This window comes from Lepidochelys olivacea (assembly GCF_965140295.1).
Source record: "Lepidochelys olivacea isolate rLepOli2 genome assembly, chromosome: 8".
In the NCBI taxonomy this organism is placed as follows: domain Eukaryota; kingdom Metazoa; phylum Chordata; order Testudines; family Cheloniidae; genus Lepidochelys; species Lepidochelys olivacea.
In genome coordinates this window covers 75,893,389-75,911,956 of record NC_140418.1, presented here as the reverse complement: position 1 = coordinate 75,911,956, position 18,568 = coordinate 75,893,389, and the positions used below count along the sequence as shown (strand labels likewise).

Sequence of the window (18,568 nt, the reverse complement as noted above, 5' to 3'; positions counted from 1 at the left end):
CGAATATCAGAGTATTGGAAGGACAGCAAAGTCAGGGAAAAGAAAGCTACTAAGGATGTTTAATTAAATGTTTATTGCACTTGTTTTTATTAGGAAAGATTTTTAGCCACCAATTTATATATGTGCATCACAGCACCACTATAGTAAGAAGTGATTATTAGATAAAATACATCCACACTAATCCAAAGTAGTGTCCACAGAACTGGGCATAGTAGATTGCAAATGACTGAGATTGAAGCTATTGCAGTTTAGTAATCACTGTACACTACTACAAAGGAGACAATTGACAGAGACTGGAGAAGAAGAAATAGGAAGGCTTAAGTAACCATTCACTTAAGAGAACATAATGGCATCTTCAGCAAGATAAATGTGTTTTAATTACAAAAATACATGTAATCTTTGTCTCTCATTTTACATTTTATAGAAAATTTCTGAATAAGGGGCAGGAAATTAAAATCTGCAACTATGGCCATGTCTATACGTACAGCACTGCAGCGGTACAGCTGTACTGGTACAGCTCATCTGGTGAAGACGCTCTATGCCGACGGGAGAGAGCTCTCCATCAGCATAAAAAACCCCACCTCCACTAGCAGTATAAACTCTGTCGATGAGAGAAGCTCACTCAAGCGCTTATGCTGATCTAATGTATGTCGCTCATGGAGGTGGAATATTCACACCCCTGAGCAACATTAAGTTTTGCCAAAATAGGTTGTACTGTAGCCTAAGACTCCATATCTAACTCATGCAGACTTGACTTCTCAATATGGTGATTTAGAAAGATTAAGTCTATTGTCAGTTTTTCACCATCTTATCCTTTAAGGATTTTTAAAGTGTATTAGCTGTGCATGTGAAAATGTTGGTTTCAATGTTATTTTAAAATTCTACAGATTTTACAAATTGAATACAAAAATGTGACCTAACAAACCTGAATACAAGAAAGATTAATATAATTCACACCATCGGTCAATTTGGATTAACTTTCCTGAGTGTCCCCTTCTAGACAAGACTTCAAGTTTCACTCATTTCCTTTACAGAAACTACCTCCTGCAAGAACTAGTACAAATTCAGTTTTACTACCTCTACAAAGTAGTTACATAGCTTGTTACTGTAAGGAACGTTCCAGAATTCCAACAGATAATGCATAATTTCAAGAATCAACTATCAGATCATTCTTCACTGAGGAAAGTATTATTACAACTTATTTTGTCCAAATACAGAGAGCAAAGATCTCTGTATAGGATTCAATCACTGTCTATCAACAGTTTTAAAGATGGCCTGCAAAAAAAATTTTTTTTAAAATGGACTTGTACAAATTCTGCTCCTTTATAACTTATATCTAGTCTTCCCTAGTTTTTACAGGAGAAGATGGTCAGAATATGTTGAGAGCTTCATCATCTTAACTGAAAGAGTGCAAGTGTTAAATGTTTAAACAGACATCTTTTATCCAAAAGTTTAGTCACTGAGGTGAAACAGGTGTTGAGTTATTAAGCAAGTCAAAATCCCTTTCTCTCCTCTCAGCTGCTCAACTTTCACCATTGGTTCTTGCAATATTATTTCACAAGTCCCCCAGGTGTCTCAGTTTCTAATCCTGAGGTTAATATTGAATAAAAATACATTCGTATCTTTTTTATATATCACAAAGAGGTAAAAAAGTTACAAGCCCATTTTTCCCCCTTTTGCAGGTAATTTTTGAAATGAAGATGTTAGCCCCCAGCAAAAAAAAAAAAAAGGTGAAGAACAGTAAATCAGAAGGATCAGTTGGTCTTATTTGATCAAAGTTACGTAAAACACACACTTAAAAACAAGTGCAATAAACATTTAATTCAACATCCTTAGGAGCTTTCTTTTACACAGGTTTAAGTTCTATATTTTACCCTAGTCTTACCTTCAAAGTTCAACTTGGTTTCTAGTGAAGTTTCAAAGACAAGCTCTCTTCACCACTTTTTCAGTGTGTGCTATGCATGTCAGTCTTGCTCATCTCAAGGTGCTTTTCTGACTTTTCAATATAATACTGTGTCCTCTGTTTCACTTACAAATAATTCTGCCAGCCAAGCAATCCAACTCAATGAAGACTATGTTATTTACTTGTAAAGCCTCCTCTACACAGTAAAGTTATACCAGTATATCCCAAGGTACAGTTAACCAGTGCTGTAGCCTGTATGGACACTTGTTTCAGTTTAACTTAAACTGAAATAAGCCACTCAAATTAAAATAAAGTCTTGTCTGCACACAGAAGTTATACCACTCAGTATACTGATACAGTTAAACAGTACAATCCCATGCCATTATAGATGCATTTACAGCGGAACAAAAAAAGCTTATGCTGTTATAGCTTATTTCCATATGGGAAGGGGAATAAGCTTTCCCAATATAAGGCATCTTTATATCAATTTCAGAGTAACAGCCGTGTTAGTCTGTATTCGCAAAAAGAAAAGGAGTACTTGTGGCACCTTAGAGACTAACCAATTTATTTGAGCATGTTCATGAGCAAGCTCATGCTCAAATAAATTGGTTAGTCTCTAAGGTGCCACAAGTACTCCTTTTTCTTTATATCAATATAACTGCATCCACACTAGGGGTTGTTACTGGTATAAAATTAAATCCCTAACCAAAATAATTATACCTGTACAAAATCTGCACATAAACCAGTACAATATCATCTGAACAAGATTTGTACTAGTTTAACTATATTGGTTTAAAAAATAATTTATGTTAAACCAATGCAACTTTCCCATGTAAAGACTACCTACATGACTATATTGTCTCATTGTCTAAAAAGAAATGTCAAATAAAGACAAGAACTCAGATTCAAGCTTCTGACCTAGTCATTAACAAGGAATAACAAACAGGATGAAGTATGATAGAACTAGACATGCAAGAGACCATAGAAAGCCACAGAGAAGTGACTGGTCACAAGATCCTGGATCCACTAACTTGCATCAAGATAAACTAAAGACATATTTAAGACGTTCCTACTACTACTTTCCTATATAAGTCATTGCTGTACTCACTATGTGAGACTGCAAATAGATGATCCATGAGACATTTGTTCTATTAAAATGTGGACCTTCTGTAAACATTTGGGAACCCTTACACTAGATCATTTTGTCCATCTCCTTGTAAATAAAGGATGGTTTTATGTAGTACATTTTCTAGTGTTTTGTCCAGAATAGTTTAAAAGTGCTGAAAAAAGGAGCTTTTACCACTTCCTTTGGAAATTTATTCTACTGCCTATACATTTGACCATCAGGTAGATTTTCTCATTCTCTTAATTTCCTCCTAATTCATAGTTATATTGCACACTACTACATAATAGTGAAAGTTTCTCACTCCTGCAGTGAGCTTCATAGAGGCAGATCCCTCTGCCCATAGTGTCTCTTTGACATTAGTGTGCTCCACGTGGGGAAGAGGTCTTTCTGGGGAGAGTTCATTGGAAGATCGCAGACTAATTAATTCTTCTCCCTCTTTACTGTTTACACCTTTCAAGTATTTGTAGGCACTGTTCCCTTCAAATCCCCTTTTGCTTAGTCATCACTTAGACAAGCTATAAGTATTTAGCTCTTTTAATTTTTATTCAAATTAATCCCTCCAGCCACATGATAATGTGGAACAACAAATTAACTCTCTCAACCTTGCCAGTATCATTATGTTTAGTTCTGGATGTCAAATTAACATAATATTCCAGGTATGATTGTGCGAGCTGCCAGCTTACACTGCAAGCTCATGCTGTCCAGCTTGCTTTCCACTACCTATAGGTCTCTTTCAGAATTACTGCTTCCCAGGTTTCTTCCCACTATCAAGTATTTGTTTCTAATATTTTTTCCTTCCCTGTATATACAGCTGCATTTTTCCAAGTTACAGATATTTATATATTAGCTAGGTTTTGGTGAGGAAATTGATATCCCTCTTCCAATTTATGCATGATAATATCCCATTATGTGAAATTTACACAGGATGTTTCAAAGAAAAACATCATTGAGATAGGATAGACAAGAGACAAACTTCCACATATTTCTGGCTAAGGTATATTACCAGAAGGCAATGAGGGGTGGGGGGATTAGTGGCTAAGCGAAGAGAAGCTTGTCACCTATTGGATTAAGGGGAGATAGCAACAGACACCAAAAGAACTCTGCTAGAAGAATGTTTCAAATCTGCTTTAGCTAAGATTGACGAAAATCCAGAACAGATGGGGAAAATCATATATTTTGCACTTCATTTTAGCTGTTCCCAGAATAACCCAATTAACTTCAGAATACAGACCACAATGCCAGATTTTTAACTGGAGGGAAACTGATTCCAGATGAAGAATTATTTAGGTAGAAAATATTCCACTGTCTGGTGAGAGTACCTTGTCCTATCAGTATATAGCTTATGTAACCTGTGCCAAATGGACCAGAACCAAGAATCCTTTTGAAACAAACCAAAATGAGCACTCAGATTAAGAGAAAGGGCAACACTCACCTTGTCAGTGAGGCTTTTGACCACCTAAGCTTTAAAAATTGACTAAAAAGGCCAATCAGATGACAGTTCCAAGTAATTTATGCAGAGACATTATATGAAATCTCCACAGTCTGTACCCCTAAAGTGAACCCAATCCTTGCAGGACACACCAGGACCCATAAAACAGGGGAGTTCATGGGAGCACTAATATAGCAAACACACTGACTGGCAGAAAGAAGGGAAAGCACCCATCTTTTTAGTAAAAAATCTGAATGGCTTCCCTTTCGGGATAGGAACAGCAGACAGCTCCTTTCCAACAAAAGAGGAAACACTGCTCCTTGTCCAGACAGAATCCAGATGAGGAATGGAGTACAGGGTGGGGACGGGTCAGAGGCAAACTACCCAATGATGGATTAGAAGGCAAAAGAAGAAAAGTTCTGAAGAGCAAAGATAATGAAAACAGCCTCAGAACAGCTGAACATGATGGCTATGAATGTGTTTAGATCATCTGCTGGCCCTGAAGTTGCCACCTCGGTATTTTCACCTGGGACTTTTGTAGCCCTAAGTTTGTCTGTTAGTTTGTTAGTGTAATAGCACTACAAGTTAGGATTTTCAAGGGTAAACGTAGCGCTCCATATTATAGATTCATAGATACCAAGGTCAGAAGGGACCATTATGATCATCTAGTCCGATCTCCTGCACAATGCAGGCCACAGAACCTCACCCACCCACTCCTGCGAAAAACCTCTCACCTATGTCTGAGCTATTCAAGTCCTCAAATCGCGGTTTAAAGATTCAAGGAGCAGAGAATCCTCCAGCAAGTGACCCGTACCCCATGCTACAGAGGAAGACAAAAAACCTTCAGGGCCTCTTCCAATCTGCCCTGGAGGAAAATTCCTTCCTGACCCCAAATATGGCGATCAGCTAAACCCTGAGCATAGGGACAAGATTCACAGCCAGATACTCAGGAAAGAATTTTCTGTATTAGTTTCTGGGTAGGGTCCAGAAGTACCATATCTGATACAGAATACTCAGAGAATGCTTCAGCAAATTAATCCTTCCTGTTTAAACATTTTAGGGATGTAAAGACTCCAAAACACATTCCAACAGTATCTGGAATGTATTTTAGAGTGGGTTACTTTGTCAATCTGAAACCAGAAATAGTTCTGAATACTTTTACATTTCCCATTTATTTAAGCTCAAACACCTTCTGCAGAGCCAATGAAATCCTACAATTGTTATCTATAAGTCTGGTGAAGGAAGAATACAGAAAAACTCAAGGAATGTTTAGGGATTTGATAAGTCTGGCTTCTTCACCAAATTCATAAAACCAGCTGAAACCAAATCTCCTTGAATAAGTCAAAGAAGTGACATTAGGAGGACAGGCCAGCTTCTTTAAATCTTTTTCTGATTTAAGAATATTATAAACAAAGGTACAGCCAGGGTACTAGTATGCCACCTGAAAATTTTTTGAAGACTGACAATATTTAGAAAAGAAGCTGACATCAAAGTGTCTTTCTCAACTCTATTAGTTAGTATTGCTCCCAGGTGTGCATCCTTAAGTTTACCACCAGGCTTTGTGTCTGTGTCAGAGGATAAAGGACAAGACTCTAGAGAGAAAAAGAAGAGAGGTAAGTATCTTTGAATGAGTAGTGCTGTCCCCAGATGACATTCAAGGGAAGCTAAATTTGAGCAAAGAATGTCACTGACAAGTGCTTGTGCTTCATAGCACCACTTTGATTTCTCAGTACCCTCCCAATTAAGCTGTTCCTTAACATCAAGCATTTTTCTTTACTAGATTCCTTGGATGACACAATCTACTTTAAGAAAAAGAATTAAGGCTAATGAAGCTGTATGAATTGAAAAACATGAAGATATGAGCATATGTTGTTTCAATTTAATTTGCTGGTTCCTTGAATTTGTTGCAAGAAACTCTGAAAATCTGACCTGGAACAATACCAAAAAACAAACGGGAAGGAAAGACCCTCACCATAAAGAAAAGTTTGCTCAAATTTTCAAACACAGCCTGGTCTAAGGCAACAAGGAAACATTTTTGAAACAGCTCCTCTCAAAGCTATTTCAATTTTCTCCTAGATTAGCTTAGAACCTTGTTCCATCACTGTCATTTTGAAAAAGCTCAACTTGAGGTGCCCACAACACTGGCAGACTACTTTTAAAGTTCTTCCAGGTCTATCTGCACTGGGCTTAAAAGCAAGTTAACATACAATGTATAAATAATGTTCTACTTGGCCAACTTTTCATCAGTTTGGCCATCCAATGTTAAAGACCATTTTAGAGCCCAGAACTATTTTTAAAACAAGGTTTTAACAGCTGAACTTACCAACTAAACCATGCCAAAACCAATTTAGCTGAAACAATGTTTAAACAGTTTATCAATTCTTCAGTTGAGCTATACAGTGTCTTAATACTTCTTCACACATCAATCCTTCTAATCGCTTGGTCAACTTTGTTGCACTTGTCCAAATTCTCTCTAGTTTCTTTCTAATATGAAGTGCTCAGAAATGAACATATTAGACTATACCTAGAATAATCATTTCAGTTTTATTTATATTCAAGAGTTAAGACAAATTAACAGTGTGAAGTTAATATGCATAAATTAAAGCATACTAGTTCACTGTGGCTTAATCTCTTTAGGAAGATTCATTGGTAACTTCAACGCTGCTTCCCCCAGGACCCTCAAACTTTTAAAACCTCCTAATTCTAGGGCAGAGCTAAGGTGACACACAAGTGGAATCAGCCTTCTCAATCTCCCCCACATCAGTCAGATCTAAAAAGAATCAACAGTACGCCAATTATGGAAGGTTGCAGCCACTTTCCTTCTTGGAGGATCAGACTGAGATAACAACCCCTTTTGACTTGTAGGTTATTAGTCCATTAGGGGCCAATTAAATTTGATCACTGCCAACAAAGAAAGCAAGCTGCAGGGCCCCTCTTTCTGGCTGCAGAGGGCTGAGTAAGGCTCCCTCCAGGCCCATTACTCAAGCTCCAGAGACTGACCATGCAGGATTTGGACTGCAAACCTCTTCTTGGTACTATGCCCAGGTGACAGATCTAACAATAAACAAACCAAAGATTCGGGCTTTAAGCAGGAATTACTGGGTGAAATTTGGTGGCCTATGTTATACAGGTGGACAGATTATATGATTGTAATGGTCTCTTCTGGCCTTAAAAATCTATGAATGTACTTAAGTATCTGTATGGCATTTTTGTAAATATTGTGACACTTCAGTTCTACTAGAGCTCAGATGGTGTTTCCAAGTTGTTTCCATTATTGATTCTGCCCCTTGTGCAGATCTCTGCGTGCATGTTGATGCACACTGCTGCTAGTGCAATGGTGGAAAGCAGCGATAACCTTCCAGAAAACTATAGCTGAGTGGCTGCGCTAAGAAAGACAAATTTTTATTTTGTAGGTGAACGCTATTTCTTTAACTGCATTTTCTTCCTAGGATTCACGTGTTGGCACTTGTCCAGGACACAGTCCGGAAGGTTCTCTCTAGCCCATCAAGTTTCCCCGAGTTGCCTGTGCTATCTCTGTAGCAGTGGAACCCACAGTGAATTGACCAGGCAATCAAAGGAAAACCAATGGGTAAATATTACCTCCTGGAAAGTTTAAATGTAAGGCCTTTTTGGAGGAAGGGATGGCTAACTCTGCTTAGGATGTAAATCATGTTCCTTCTTTTCTCCCGCTGGGATCTGGCTCATTGGAACTACTGCTAAGGCAGCTCCCTGAGAAGTCTGCCAATCCCACCCCACAGTATTTACAGTGCTATAGTGTCCAATACATCCTAGGCTTTGTACAGACATACAGGAAGACAATCCTGTCCCAAAGCATTTACTATCTAATAAATTTTAAAAAGCCAACAGACAGACGAAAGTTGTGGAAAGGATACTACACAGTCAAAACTGTCAGGATGATGACTGGCACTGTCTTATTTGATTATACACAGAAAAACATGGAACGATCACCAACTGTCTTGCTGCTTTGACACAGTTAGTTCTTAAGTTTGATTTAATTTTTAAATACACAAGATATCCCCAACTACTGTTATATCCATTCCTATGGAATATGGTCTAAATGAAGCTTAGTAAAGTGGGTGAATAACTCACTGAAAGACCGTACTGACTAGTTTTCAATAGTTCAGTCAAACTAGGAGCACATATCAAGTGGGGTTTCTTAAGGGGTCTGTCCTAGGTCCGGTACCAATTCATTATTTTCATTAATGATTTGGATGATGGAATGGAGAGTATGATTATAAAATTTTCAGATGGCACCTAGCTGGGAGGGGTTGCAAGCACTCTAGAGGATGGGATTAGAATTCAGGATCATCTTGATAAATTGGAGAACTGCTCTGAAATTATAGTAATTAAGACAAGAAGTAAACTAGCTGGGAAGCAGCACTGCAGAAAAGGATCCAGGTTATAGCGGATCACAGTTTGAAAGAGTCAACACTGAGATGCTGTGACAAAGAAGGCTGATGTATTAACAGGAATATCAGATGTAAGATATGGGAAATGACTGTTCTGCTCTGTTCAGCACTGGTGATGCCTCAGCTGCAGTACTGTGTCCTATTTTTGGGCACCACACTTTAGGAAGGATGTGAACAACTTGGAGATCCAGAGGAAAGCAACAAAAATGGTAAGAGGTTTAGAAAATATGACATGAGGAAAGGCTGAAAAAACTGGGCATTTTTAGAGAACACTCAAGAGAGGACACGATAACAGTCTTTCAAATAGATAAATAATTGCTATAAACTGTTCTCTAGGTCCACCAAGGGTAGGACTAGAAGTAATTGGCTTAGTTTGCAGCAAGAAGATTCAAATTAGATATCAAAAAGTTTTTCCTAACTATAAGGATAGTTAAGCACTACAACAGGTTACCTAGGGAGGTTGTTGAATCCCTGTCATTTGAGGTTTCTAGGAACAGGTTAGATGAACACCTTTCAGGGATTGTCTAAGTATACTTCACTCCCCTACACTGAGGCAGGATTGACTAGTGATGACCTCATCAGGTCCCTTCAGGTCCTGTATTTCTATGATTCTCCATCTCCAACCCACCCATTCTTTATAACTAACCTGGGCTAATTCACCAACACCTTCTTTCCTTCTTCTACTTCAGGAAAGTGGTGAGAGTACAATATCAATCTCTTGCCAACTGCTCTTTCTAAAAATGCCATCTATCTGGTGACTTGTTTTTCATTGCACAAAAGACAGGACAAAGTTTTCAAAACAAGTTTAGAATTTGTCAGCTTCAGTGCAATGTTCTTATAAAGTGTACTAAATCTGTCTTATTGGGTTCCGCAATTTTTCAGAGCTCTAATCAAGTACAGCAAAGATCAGGAGGACAAAGTACACACACAAATGTGGGATAGAATTGGGAAGAAATAAACTGCAGTAACCATTGCTGCCATCCACAGATTCAATGCACCAAGGTGCAGGGCATCAGCACAGAGGGGGAGATGATATCTCTTTTGTTGTTGTTGTTGTGCTTTTGCACTCAGACCAGTACTGGCAATGTTTATACAATACCTGAAGCATTTTCGTGTGAGGACACAGACCTGATCTACATTAGGAAAATTTTCTAAAAATTTCCCACTATGCCCAGAACTGGTCTTAGTAATATTAGGACAAAGTTTCATTGATATGGTGGTATAAAGAGGTCCAGCTGTAGGAACTGTGTCTACACAAGGGTCTATACAACTGTGTCTATACATTCTGAAATGCCACAAAGTACAATTAACAAGATTGGTCTGTTACCATTCCCTTCCAAGAGCTACAGCAGACAGAACTTAAATTTTAACAGACACTCTCTATTCAGAAGCTAACACAAAAGATGGAGCCCCCAAAAGGGTCAGCCCAGCCTTCCTGGCACCTCAAGTTGTTGGGTAGGAGCGCAGTGTGCTTTGGACAGTTCCTAGGTAGAAATCCCAGCATCCTCCCTTCCCAGGAGCTGGACAACACAAAGTAGCTAAACTTTTCACCGGACAACATAAGGATGATCTCTTCAGTTTAGCACAAAAAATTAATTATTTTAATTTTATACAGATTGGCTTTGTTAAGGAATACCTAATTTTTCTTCCATTTTTAACGTATAAAAGTTTAATAATCCAAATGTACAGCAGAGGACATTACTTAAGAAACACCTACACAGCCAATGAAAGCTACAGAATTTACACCTCGTTTTGCCCTTTGTGTTCAGAGAACCATAGAACTGTAAAGTGAGGTATTACCATGTAGAACTGCCAATTACTGATCCACAAAATGGGTGCTCCTACAGAAAAGCTGGGATAATCCTGACTTCTGTCATCAGTGACTGTACGACAGCTGAAAAGCAGCAATTCTAACTCGTCCTCCCACAAGGCTTTCTGATTAATATCCTATTTGCTTGATTTCTTTTGCATTTGGAAGTCCTGTAACATTATCCAGTAGTGGCTTCATATAAATGAACTAAATAGTGGTAGTTGAAATGAGTTATAAAAATAAGTGTTCCTCAAAATAATTTGACAGCAGTATTAGTTTATAAAGTCAGTTTACATCATTTTACTTTCCTTATTAAAACAGAGTAAGGATGCAAATTTGAACGGCAAGACTACATTTAAAGAACTGCAATTCCACTTTTAGAAAATTTAAACTTTTACAAAGTCGTAGACATGTCGCTAGTTAGTTATTTTAGGCACCTTGGAAGTAGTCATCCATACACTGACACTATACTAGAAGTTCTAGCAATCATAGGACTGGAAAGGATCTAGTTCAGTCCCCTGCACTCATGGCAGGACTAAGTATTATCAGACCACACCTGACAGGTGTTTGCCTAAGCTGCTCTTAAAAATTTCCAATGATGGAGATTCCAGAACCTCCGCAAGCAATTCAGTGCTTAACCACCCTGACAGTTAGGAAGTTTTTCCTAATGTCCAATCTAAACCTCCCTTGCTGCATTTTAAGCCCATTGCTTCTTGTGCTCTCCTCAGAGGTTATAAAGAACAATTTTTCTTCCTCCTCCTTGTGACAACCTTTTATATACTTGAAAACTGTTATGGCCCTTCTTAGTCTTCTCTTTTCCAGACTAAACAAACCCAATTTTTTCAATCTTCCTTCATGGGTCATATTTTCTCGACCTTTAATAATTTTTGTTGCTCTTCTTTGGACTTTCTCCAATTTGTCCACATCTTTCCTGAAATGTGGAGCCCAGAACCGGACACAATACTCCAGTTGAACCTAATCAGCGCGGAGTAGAGCGGAAGAATTACTTCTCATGTCTTGCTTATAACACTCCTCTAATACATCCCAGAATAATGCTTTCTTTTTTTGCAACAGTGTTACACTGTTGACTCACATTTAGCTTGTGTTTCACTATGACCCCCAGATCCCTTTCCACAGTACTCCTTCCAAGGGAGTCATTTCCCATTTTGTATGCATGCGACTGCTTGTTCCTTCCTAAGTAGGATACTTTGCATTTGTCCTTATTGAATTCATCCTATTTACTGCAGACCATTTCTCCAGTTTGCCCAGATCATTTTGAATTATAATCCTGTCCTTCAAAGCACTGACAACCCCTCCCAGCTTGGTATCATCCACAAACTTTTAAGTGTACTCTCTATGCCATTATCTAAATCACTGATGAAGATATTGAACAGAACTGGACCCAGAACTGATCCCTGCGGGACCCCACTCGTTATTCCCTTCCAGCATGACTGTGAACCACTAATAACTACTCTCTGGGAACAGGTTTCAGAGCAGCAGCCATGTTAGTCTGTATCCGCAAAAAGAAAAGGAGTACTTATGGCACCTTAGAGACTAACAAATGTATTTGAGCATAAGCTTTCGTGAGCTACAGTTCACTTCATCGGATGCATGCAGTGGAAAATACAGTGGGGAGATTTATATAGACAGAGAACATGAAACAATTGGGTAATTTTTTCCACTGTATTTTCCACTGCATGCATCCGATGAAGTGAGCTGTAGCTCACGAAAGCTTACGCTCAAATAAATTTGTTAGTCTCTAAGGTGCCACAAGTACTCCTTTTCTTTCTCTGGGAACAGTTTTCCAACCAATCTGAACCTCATACTGATTTAAACCTAATATTAACATTGCCTTGACTGTGTACGAATTTCAAGAAACGCTGAAAGACTAAACATCCTATCATCATTCATTTGGTCAATTACATATGAGTAACTGCTAAAACTGCTCAAAATCAAAAAGTATAAATAATCCTTAGAGCTAACATTTTCAGATGGAGCTGGTGAATTTAGTCATTTCTGAAGTACTAACCCCCATTCCATAAATATTAGCATCATGCTTATGTTCGTTTAAAAGGGAGTTTTAAATATTATCAAGTTCACTAAGAAACATTAAATAAGCTAGTTAACATTGGGTGTAGAAGAAAACAAAAATGCATACTCACTGTTAAGCCAGTTTCTTCCCCCTAGAGCCTAAGTGGCAATAATAAACTGTGCTTATTCATCACAACAGCTGCTGTATACTGTTAACCAGCCAAAGTGCACACAACTAATCATTTGTCTTACACTTCAAATAATACAAATCAAGGAATCAAAATATAATCAATAATAATATAAATCAAAATATTCAAAGAACGACTATTTACATTTGAGTATTGTCCAATTCTGAGAAAAACACTACTAATACCAAGATCTAGGATGACTACTATAAACTGAACAAGTAACATTACTCTTCCTAAAGAATACACACTCCTGTCAACAATCTGGAAATCTTATATTAAAGTCTATCCAAAGTCACTGATCAGTGCCTTTTCTTGGCATGCAGCAGGAGAGGATTTACCATGAAACAAACCATGCAGAGGCACGGGGCCCTCAACGACAGGAGGGCCCCCAAAATGCAGGACAAATATCTAACAACCTGCCCCTGAGTCACGGCCGGTGGTGCAGCAGGGCTCAGGCAGGCAGGCAGGCTGCTTGCATGCTGTGGCCGGTGGCCCCATGGCCCTCCTGGAAGCGGCTGGCGGTTGGCACATCTCTGCATGCCCCTGGCAGGGAGGAGGGAGGCGGCTCCGCACTGTACCGCTGCCCCCTCCCCACAAGGGGCACAGAGACATGCCAGCAGCAGGGCTAAGGCGGCTCCCTGCCTCCCTCCCTCCACACTGCTTTGCTCCCGGAAGCAGCTGGCATATCCCTGCGGCCCCTTGGGGGTGTAGGTGTCTGTGTGCTGCCCCTGCCCCAAGTGCCGACTCCACAGCTCTCTTTGTCTGGGAACTGCGGCCAATGGGAACTGTGGGGTCGGTGCCTGCAGGCAGCAGCACACAGAGATCCCGTTGCCTCCCCCACCTAGGAGCCGCTGCCAGAGGGGTGTGTGTGCCAGTCACTTTGGGAGCCAGGCCACCTGAGGTAAGCGCTGCCCCCCTCCTGCACCCAACCCCCAGCCCAGAGCCTGCACCCCACACCCAAACTTCCTCCCAGAGTTGCACCCCTCCCCCTACACTCCAACCTCCCCTGCCCCAGCCCAGAGCCCACACCCAGCACCCAAACTTCCTCCCAGAGCACATCCCCTGCAGCCCCTCCTGCACCCCAACCCCATCCCAATCAAGGTACCTCACTTTATTTTCATTTACTTCCCATTACTTATAATATAGGAGGAGGATGAAGAGAAAAAGAATGAAAAATGGGGCAGGGGAGATGAGAGAATGTTTTCTTGGCTGGGTCACAAGGGGGGGCCCTCTGAAAATGAAACTGCATAGGGCCTCACTAACTCCAAGTCCACCACTGGCAGGTAGCTGTCATCTCAGAAACTAATCAAATCTTGCACAGAAAGTATTACCGTAGCTATGGTCTAATTCATGGAATTTTAAAGAGGTGAAGGAAACTATATTAACTATGTCATTGCCCTTGCACAGCAAAGACAGGAGGCATATTTCTATGACCTATGAATAATACAAGTAGTACACACACAAATGGAACAGAAAACATTCAGAAGTTTTGAATTTTAAGGGGAACAGCCTGTTCAAGCAAAAAAGCACATGAAAAAGGATGCTTTCTCTCTCCCCACCCTGCTTTTATTATTTTTTTTTTTTAATGGGGAAAAGGCATTCCTCCAAGGATACTCCATGTGATTTGACATCCTTTCAAGTTTATTTTTGGGACTACCTAGTTTAGTAGCATCCATCTGAGAAACAGCTTATATGCAAAACATCATATTTCTGTACAATTTTAATTATCCACCCAAAGTTTTGCATACTTGGCCAATAACCTGAAGTACTTTTCTATAACTAGGACATGCCTACAAGAGAAAACTGTACGGGCTTAATGAAAAATGTGATTTAAAACCAATTTATAGTTAAAGTGGTGGAAAATGATGGGAACACTTATTCTGGTATAAAACTAGCTTATTATGATTTTAAATTGATAAACCTATTTATGCTAAATCAAAATAAGCAGCTCTTAAACTGAAGTAAATGACCACACAGAGGTTTGAGTCAATTTAAATCAGTTTTTAAAAAAAATCAATTTAAGCTAAACCAGTCAAAACTTCCTTATTTAGACAAAGCCTACACTTTTTCAAAGTTTCATGCCTTTGAAAAAGAACCAATAGTACTGTATTTTTACCGTAGACTACAAAGCAAACTGCCTTATATTCAATTTCATTTAGCTCTTTAAAAACACAAAGTTAATACTGGATACACTACCTTGAGATACCAGGCAGCAAAAATCTTAGAAAGAGCACTACTCATTGTGCTTATTGTTGAAGACCAGTTTTCTTCTTTAAAAACTAACAATGGGGAGGGGGAAAGGTTTGAGTTCCACAGAGTCCATATACTCTAGTTGTGCCATAATCAACAGCAACTCCCATCTGGCTACTGAATCAGAGGTCCAAGTAGTTTCACTGAGTCCAACGAATTGTGAAAATGATTTCTTCATGAAACTGCAATGGGAATTATGTAACCACCCCATACTCCCCCCCCCCCCCATTTTAAACTTAAACAGCTTTTGCAAGTCTATAAGTAAGCCTATCGGTGCTCAAAATTAAAAACCTACGGGTCAATAACTGTATAATTAATACTGTCCATCACTTTAGTATTTTTTCAAAGTGTGTGTTTTCCAGAGGCGATTTTGAGGAACTTGAAGCAAAAATGCATATGCATTAGTACATTCAGTTTATACATACAGCCATATACACAAATCTTCTTGATGATAAAATGCAGTCATCCCTTAAATTCTCGAAATAGCCATAAATAAATTCAGAATGCAGTTATTTCAAAATGGAAAATATTACTACCATTGTTCAATATCCTGTTTATTCAACTGCTGACGCTACCACTCTAACACAAGTTCCAGTCAACTGTTACGTTGCTGGAGAAGACATGTAGGATGCTCAAAGTTATCATCATCTTCTCTTCTGACTACCCAGGTCAGCTAAATGGAAACAGCAGAGACAGGTTTCAAGATAACACTGCAAGAAAACATTGCTAACTCAAAAACCGTACAAGTATTTTGTATTGTTTTGTAGATAGCATTTAGCACTACAGAATCTAACGATTTATAGATCTTGCATATTCTGGGGAGAATTTGGAAAGGAGGAGGAGAGGGGAAGATGTTGCACTGAAATCAGAGGAAAAGCACTGAAATGCAGAGTTTTTATATTAAAATGTATGAAAGGAGTATACAGACACAGTATTCTGGCTTTCCTTTAGTTATTGCCATTACAAGAAAAAAATTTTGTGAAATTAGTGACCAATTTATTTTTCCATCCCTTCTCTCATACATGTTTATTTGAAAAACAGAATGTCACTTTTTGACGCAAGACAAACATCCAGTTTTAAAAGCTTTACTGGGATGGCTGTGGAAATAATACATAAATTAATATTCTGAAGCTGATTGCAAATTCTGGTTATAATTCACGAATATTTCTACACCACATCACTTGGCTATCTTATTGACAGGTCTGCAACAACAGCTCTGATTATAAATCAGTGTAATAGGATTGTCACACTGCACTGCTCCTCCATGCACTCTGCTTAAACTCTTCTCCAGTAAGGGAATTGCTGCATTCTCTCTGCATCTAAGTGATCCGTTAGCAGCTTTTCAGGATTTATTTTCTCTGTCTAATCACTCCACTCCTGCAGTCTTCAAAATCAGCTGCATCATGTAATCCTGGTAGTGAAGAATTTTATGCAGAAGGGTTAAATTAAATTGTGGAAGTCTTGAAGCATCTTACTCATCTTAGTGTAGTAAGATTCTTCTGTTTAAAATTATTTCACATCTTGAACCAAACAAGTAATTTAGAACCTACTTTTAATGGAAAAAATATTATGTAGAATTCCTGATATAAAGCTACATACAGTTATAATCCCATCATGGAGTTTGAGAAACACAACTATTCAAGTGTTGCTCTCGTAGCTCAGGTCCTCATTAAGCTACCCAAGATAAAATGGTTGCCTTGGTTGGGTGCATACGGTTTCTAATATGCTTCTAACTACTAAATTCCATGATGCAGCCTTCATAATTAAATTAACTGCTAGAAAATCAGAGTATCACTTTTCAATATTGCAAATGAGATTTTGCTTAAAGTGTTATTTTTGTGCAATGCCAATGGGAACCTATTTGGGCACGTTTTTATTAATGGCATGTCTTGTCAGTCCAGAGCCACAATGCATGCCTTTTCAAAAGACATGAAAAACCTATAAGGCATTCAAAGAAAGAAAGCTTATTTGGGGATTTTGAACAAGTGGCACAATGACAAAAGGGCTTCAACTTCAAATGTAATCTGAGCCCACAAATACTATTTTAACACCTGAACTACTAACTTTTGGTAAGTCATCTGCATATTGTGAAGCATGTGCCCAGGAGACAGTGATGACACCACCATATTCATAGCACAGACTTCTCAGACTCCACAATGGGCCACAGACTTGCCAGCTTCAGTAACAATGACATACGTTTTGCTGACCTCCCAGCTTCATGCGAACGGGACAAATGTCGGAACAGAGTAACACCACACCCAAGTGGGGACGCCATTCTCTGCCACCATGACCACGCACCCAGCTGGGCACCGTGTGTGGCAAGCCCCACTCCACTACTGTGCCGAGAGGTGGGCACCGTACCCGGCAGAGCCCACCACGCTGATTTCCACACCCAGGGACATCGGGCCTGCCAGACATCCCCAGAGTGACCCCGGCTGCCCTGCAACTTCTGCATCCTCCTATCCCAGTCTCCGTGTGGACGCCCCAGCGGGCAGCAGCAGCAAGCCGCCAGCCGGCGGGGGCCTGGGCACCGCTGTATCGGGGCTTTACCTCTCCTCCCCGCGCCCCAGCCTCCAGCTCTGCCGGCCGGCAATCCCGCGCCCCTGAGGCGACGCCGGGCTCCCCCAGCTCCTCAGCGCCTGGCAATGGCGGCGGCCCCGCTCCCCCTCCCAGCTCCTCGCTCACTGGCTGCGCTGCTTCATGTGACCGAACAAAACCCTCCTCAGCGCAGCCCTTTGTGTCCGGCCGGGCCGGGTCAGCGCGGAAGCCACCCGCCTGCCCGCGCGGGGCTCCGGGGGAGCCCGCTCAGCCCGGCCGCAGCGCCGCCTCCCCCGCTTCGCCTCCCCGCCTGCCCACCTACCCTGCGGGGGCAGCCGGGGCCGAGTCCCTTTGCCGCACCAGCTCGGCGACGGCGGCGGCCATGTTCCCTGATGCGGCAGGATGGAGGGGACGCCCCCGAGCCGCTAGGGCAGTCGGTTCGCCCCCACTCGGGTCGTCGTCCCCCCCCCCCCGCACGCGCGGTCCACCCTTTCCCCGCGCGCCCCCTCCTTCAGAGAACCACCCTCCCCTCCCCCACTGTCAGCGCCGGGAAAAAAAATCCATATCGAGAAACTCACGGGCTCGCCAGGGTGTGCGTCACACCGCGGTTACGTCCCACGCTCAGAGTCATGACGTCATCGCGCAACTCCCCGCCCCCCCCAGTAACACACACGGCCCTCTGGTGAAGAAACACGCATGCGTTTAACTTTCCCGCTTCAGCACGTCGTAGAGCCCCAGCGTCCCAGAGGCATCGGGCGAAAGGCACCCTTGTTTGGCTGAGGTGTCGGTGGGACGCACACAATTCCACACTCCCCAGGCTTGCAGTTGGGGTGGGGGTTACCAATTTTGGTTGGACAAATTCC

At 40.7% G+C, this 18,568-nt stretch overlaps 1 protein-coding gene across 7 annotated transcripts in view; it reads right to left on the bottom strand.

The window, feature by feature from the left end:
• The window catches only part of ZNF644 (zinc finger protein 644), a 77,396-nt gene extending 59,056 nt beyond the window's left edge, over nucleotides 1-18,340 (bottom strand). For 5 of the 7 annotated variants that reach the window (XM_084637171.1, XM_084637168.1, XM_084637172.1 and 2 more), the window contains exon 1: nucleotides 18,284-18,340. The gene's annotated coding sequence lies outside the window, so the exon portion shown is untranslated. Of the gene's footprint in view, nucleotides 1-17,717; nucleotides 17,785-18,027; nucleotides 18,142-18,283 lie in introns of those variants that run through there. The other 2 variants (XM_084637169.1, XM_084637170.1) reach the window with 2 other exon arrangements.
• Nucleotides 18,341-18,568: the final 228 nt, after the last annotated feature.